Source organism: Vitis vinifera, chromosome 7 (genome assembly GCF_030704535.1).
Source record: "Vitis vinifera cultivar Pinot Noir 40024 chromosome 7, ASM3070453v1".
Lineage (NCBI taxonomy): Eukaryota > Viridiplantae > Streptophyta > Magnoliopsida > Vitales > Vitaceae > Vitis > Vitis vinifera.
Genome location: NC_081811.1, coordinates 5,681,265 through 5,687,899, shown reverse-complemented (window position 1 = coordinate 5,687,899; position 6,635 = coordinate 5,681,265).

Here is a 6,635-nt window from a genome sequence, read left to right as displayed (position 1 = left end):
AATTTTGGACTAAAAACATTTCATATAATCACTACCAAATGCACTCTTACTAATCTTGCGTGAGCTAATGTACACCTTTTTGTTTAGAAAAAGAACAAAATTATTAATCTTAATAATGTCATTAAAAGATTATTAAAAAAAATAGTCTATGAACCATCATATTTTTATCGGGGATGAGTTTTTTCTATGACTTGATTTCCAAATCAATAATAACTTTACAAAGATTTTCATCCACAATGAGGCTTGAATGGGTAAATAAATTCAAACTTGATTCTAATGCTTGTAAAGCATTGGTTTATCTAAGACTTAATTTATACGTCATAGGCGGGTAGGGTTCTTAAAAAAATCCGAGTTTGAAGTTAAGTGTGACCTTTGATGCATCATTGTTCTTTCTTCCGAATTGGTCGCTCCAACACATGCCCAAATATATATATATATATATATATATATATATATATATATATATATATATATATGGATTTAAAATTAAAAAAAAAAAAAGGCAGCTTGTCATCTACAATAATCCAACTCCAAAGCCAAGCCTACGAGCTTCGATCTTGAGCATGGCTATCCTTAGCAATAGAAGCCACAACAACATCTATCACAAAATGGGGAAATGTAGGCGGTGCAAGTCTGACATGGCCAGCTACATTCATTTCATTCAAGGCGCACCTGCCTCCACTTTGTCGAGGGATATGTGTGCACAGACTGGGACCAGATGATGGCACCGGACCCGGCTGCAGGGACTAACGCAACAAATCATTTCCCTCGGCCCATCCATGCAAAGGCCTCACTGTTTCAACTTGTCAGATCCTCCAACCTGAGAAAAGTAGGAAAGTAAATAGCATCATGAAGAGGCTTTTCCTACAAGTGAATCCCATTTTTCAAACAAGGAATGGAACGTTTTTGTTTTATATGTATTGTTTTTCTATCTTTGGATCTTTTCTGAAAGGTGAGAGTTAAGGGGATCGAGAGTTGATTTATAAAGGGGTTGGCCTTCCTCTTTGTAGTCCCTGGTGACGGTTGACTAGTGGCATTGTGGTTTTCTGAGAAAGATGGTTTGACTAGGCCAACCTTTTCAAGGTTGGACCGAGTGGGAATGAATCAAGTCATCTACTGACAACTACACGGCAGCATGGACTTCATATATAAAAGTCATCAAAATGAGGGAAGTTATTACGATTTACAATGTGTATATAAATGTAGGGCATCATGTAGATCAACTTGGATAATTCTTTCTAGGATTCTTAATTAAATATCATAGTTTTCAAATCATATAAATAGCCATGGATTTTCACAAGTTTTGGTAATTGAGTAATATAAAAATAGGTATTAAATCAAATTCAATCTTGAGAATATTTAATCATTTCAATCTTTCTTTTTTTTTAAGGGTATTTGGTTTCTTAAAAAGTATCAAAAAGAGAAAAATAAAACAATAAAAGAAAGTAATTTTCTTACGTTTAAATAATATAAAGAAAAGATAAGAAAAATATCACAAAAATATGAGAGAAATATGCTAAATAGTTTTAATTTCTTCTCACTTTGCTTAGAATTAAATAAAAGAAAAGTTGAAAAAATGTATTTTTATTTCTTTTAAATGTTTAATTTTCTCTCTTGATTTTTTCATGAAAAAGAAATTAATACTTTTTCTTATTTTTCTTTTTCCTTAAACTTTAGAATAATCAGATATAGTCTCAATAACAAATATATTGTATATGGAATAGATATGAAGTAGAGAATGATTTCGAATATATCTATGAAGTTACCTTCTTCAACAAGATAAATAGCCACATGGAAGGAGGCTTAACTACCAACTCCAACTCGATTTGATAATCTTTTTTCCTCTTTGAGGGTGCCTTTTTAGCAACTCAAGTGGTATCATGCCCTTAAACTCATCAAGGATTCCCTTGATTGCCTTAGGTAAGCGTTCCCCTCCTTAAGTGTAGCCAAGTAAGTCACCTACTTCTTTAACCCTTTTTTCACTTGCATATCTGATAACAAAAGGGTTATGAGCATACCTTTGGTGACCATAAGGACTACAAATGGTGTCTCCTTCTCTAAGATATCATGGAACATAGAAAGGATAGTCGCACTATCTTGACCTTGCATAGGAAGTCCATTCCTAACACAACATTGAAGTCATCCATCAATGCCACTATAAAGTCCATCTTGCTTTCCCAAGTGTCAATATGTAGGGTAACCCCCCATGCTACATCTTGATTCGTCCCTAGCAGCGGCAGTGGCAATGGCACCATTTGATTCGAGGTTTGATCCTCGGCAACGGCGCCATTTGATTCATGCCCAATTGGTGTCTCAGCTGATTCGTGTCCAGCTGGTGCTCCTTGATTGAGGGATTGATCAACAAAATTTATAACCTATTACACCATATACTAGGGTAGCAAAGACAAAGCTACTATAGCATAGTGGCTCTAGGATCGTTCACTGGGATGGGTTTTCACTTCACAATTGATATTAATTCAAAGATGAATTGGTGCCTTTTCATTTCAAGGTTAGCTTTAAAAGAAAACATAAAGATGTTTAAATGAAAAAGGTTTGGTTTTAAGCTAACTAAAAATAGTAACTGATTTTACTTACAAAGAAAAGATGTTTCTTGGAGTTCAGATCACTAGGCTCGTTCCTCATACAAAATGGAGAGTTCCGGTCACTTGTTTATTTTCCTCGCATTAGAGAATTAACATATAGTTAATTCTCTAACCGGTGTTGTACAGATGCTTCCCATTAATGGGTTCAAACACTAAATCCCTCTCACTGATGCAACTTGCAATGGTTCATGCCTCTCACGAGCACTTACCATTCAAGATGATCTTTAACCTTGGATTACCCGTCAAAAGCTCGCAAGAGATAACTAATGGATGTCTCCTTGGAGTCCAAAAGCTTATCAAGTGTTGGCTATTCTAGAAAATCCTACCCTGAAGTCACCTCCCAGAGGCTCGCAAGGGGTAAACTAGTGCATTTCCATGGTTGGAAATCACTTGCCTTACCAAGTGTTGGCCCAGGTGATTTAAAGGCGTTTTAAGTTAACTTAAAAACATAGAAATCACTAACGGGTCACACTTTCTCTTCATTAAAAACTAAAACAACAAAACTTCCCAATTATGCATGTGGAAACTTACCCGGCTTTCCTCACTCCAAGAGACAAAAAGTTTAGCCTCTCATCCTCTGAGGAAAAATCCTCAGAGTTCAGTTGGCTAGAAATAAAAAGAAATGAAAAATGAAAGAGAAGGAAAAACAGAGCAAGGCTCTGTATATTCTATATATTGATCGATATTACATATATGATCCTCCTCTCTCTTTTACAGTGGATGCAAGGGAATATATATAGAGGAGTTTTTCCAACCTTCCTAGCTAAGAAATCTTGTGGTTGGTGGCTTACAAGGAGAAGAATGGAAATTTATACACAAAAATCTGAAGAAAAATATCTAAAAGAGTCGGTGCAAAAATATCGGGAAGCTCCAGGAACATTTCGCAGGTGAAAAATGGTGTCTGCGAGATTTCGCAGACACTCAAGAGGGCTGCGAAATATTTTCGCAACAACAAGTTAAACTCGCAGGGCTGCGAAATTGGCTTCCACCTTGAGGTTCTCAGAGTTCCAGCTTGCGGCATGTATCGGGTAGCTTCAGGAGGAATTCCATAGCACTGTACAAAAAGGCTGCGAAATTCTCGCAACAAAAGGCTGATTTCGCAACACTTTGGAGTGATCTGCTTGCAATGGCTGTAACTCCTTCGTTTCAACTCCGAATCGCGTACCGTTTGAAGCATTGGATTCTTGACTTCCTGAGCTTTGAAATGGTATATAGAATGTAGAAAATGGACTTCGGGAAGTGCTCCAAAAGTGCGCATGAAGACTGCAGCTGCTTGTCCTCTGTTTTCTTCACTCTGTTTTCCTCTTCTCCTTGCTTCTCTCCTTGCATACTTTGAACGAATTTGGCAAAGGGATATGGAGCTCCAAAGCTTGGTTTCTTCATGAATTTGAGCTTCCAAAAGCTTTGCCATGAATTCCAAATAGCTCATCCATCATTTGGCATGCTTGAATTGATTCATAAGCTGATAAAAACATGTAAACTTGCCACAAAATAGTTAAAACCAATTACTAAGGACCTTAATGAATTAATTGGGTTAAATGAATATGATTACTACTCAAAGGTGCTTAAAACCATTATAATTAGGTCTACAAAATAGCACTTTTTGGTAGTAATCACATCTTAGAGTGGCTTGGTAGCAAAATTGACTCCCATAAGCCATTGACCTTCCTTGGATGCATGGAACTTTAGTTTCTTTACCTTATCCACAAAGATGATTGTGTATGGCACCCTTGTCCACCATGGCCTCAGTAGGCTTGTCATTCACATAGGCTTTTACGTACATCAACCCTTTGTTGAGAGGAGTCTTAGGCACCGACTTAGTCTTAAAGGCATTTAGGAGCTACATTGACCCAATATGCGCATCACTTTTTTTCCTTCTTATCAATCATGGCATTAAGGGTCTTCCTTTTAGGGCAGTCTCATGTCTAGTGTGAACTATCGCATAGGAAGCAACTAGTCTTAAGAGTGAACTCCTCCCACTTGCCCTTGTCTTCCTTGGCATTAGAGGTATTGTTCAATCATTCTTTAGAGGAGTTGTAGCTCTTCGGCCCTTTATCTCCCCCATTTTTAGCATTGCTTGTCATCCGATACCGATTGAAGATACCAAGACCGATGTGCCTCCAGACCTCCCAAGTTAATGACCGAGACCATAACTACTAACCATAGGTATATAAATATATTGAGAACCCATAACTTAACCAACCCATTAACGCTTTTATCATGTGCCTTTGGGGAAAAAGGGAGAAAAGTTTTATATGCATTTATATTGCATTTTCTCAAGAGATTTGAAGAGAAGAAAACATGATCATAAACAAGCTTTGTGGTGGTGTGGAAATGGTATGTATATGCGTATACACCCCGGATGATGCCCCATTCAAGGACACGCACTGTGTCCTAGGTCTTGACCATAATGGAAAGGTCGGTGCATATGAGTGGAATCATCTGCAAAGAGTTGATCAATTCTTAATTAGCAGTGTATGTTACGAGAAAAAGCAGCTTAGCATCCAGAATCCAAACCTAATAAACACGTTCCTATCATGCCTCAATTCAGGTAATTCAAGGGCAGTTTCTCCTTTACAGTCATCTTGTGGTAAAACCTAATAGTCAAGAATCCAAACCCTTCAAACAAATCAAACAATGAAAAATCAAAGTGATACCATTGGATATGCATGCATATAAATAACAATTAACACGATCTCCTCTTCATATGCAATTTATTTGTATTTCATCTCCTAGCCTGTTTGCCTCACCACCAAGACTATCATGAGGTTTCTCAACGTTGTTTTTACTGTCATAGCACTTGTTTTTCTTCTGGGTGTCCAGACACACAATGCTGCTAGGGTTCAGCAAAGGGGTCCTGTCTCTCCTTCTGGCCCAAATCCATGTGGGCAAACCCCCGTTGGAGGCCCTCCTTGCAAACACCCGCCTGCATCTCCTTTTTAATTATATTTTAAATAAATTACTCATTTTTTTAATACAATTAAATAAGATATATAAATTAAATTTCATTAGATAACATATTACGAAAAAAAATTAATAATTACTTGTATCAATATTAACAATTGAAATTTTTTATAATTAATTAAATTTAATATGATGATATTAAATAAAAGAATTTTTAATATTAAAAAATAATACACATATTTTTATGTTTATTTAAATAATATTAAATATAATTAAACTTAAAACTTTCCAGAAAGTATATTTAATTATATACATTTTGTTACTCAAGACCTTCCAAGTTAATGATTGAGACCATGACTTTGAACTATAAGTATATTGAGAATTCATAACTTAACCAACCCAATTAACACCTTTATCATGTGCCTTTGGGGAATAAGGGAGAAAAGTTTTATACGCATTTTTCTTGCATTTTCTCAAAATGGTATGCATACGCGTATACACCTCAGATGATGCCCCATTTTGAAATGACACGCACTGTGTCTTAGGTCTTGACGATAATGGAAAGGTCGGTGCATGTGAGTGGAATCATCTGCAAAGAGCTAATCAATTCTTAATTAGCAGTGTATGTTACGAGAAAAAGCAGCTTAACATCCAGAACTCTGTGACAAAACCCCAAGATGGGCCACTGCAGTACAGTAATCTCGAAACGCAAGCCTCCATTAAACAACTGTCGTCCCTTGGTGTGAATGTAAAATGAAATGAGAAATTAGACTTTTCCATTCAGGTAATTCATGGGCAGTTTCTCCTTTATGACCATTCAATTTCTAGCCACCTCGTGGCAAAACCTAATAGTCAAGAATCCAAACCCTTCAAACATATCAAACAATGAAAAATCATACCATTGGATATGCATGCTTATAAATAACGAATAACACCATCTCCTCTACATATGCATATCATCCACATATCGAATCGATTACATCTCGTAGACTGTTTGCCTCACCACCAAGACTATCATGAGGTTTCTCAACGTTGTTTTTACTGTCATAGCACTTGTTTTTCTTCTGAGTGTCCAGCCACACAATGCTGCTAGGGTTCAGCAAAGAGGTCCTGTCCCTCCTCCTGGCC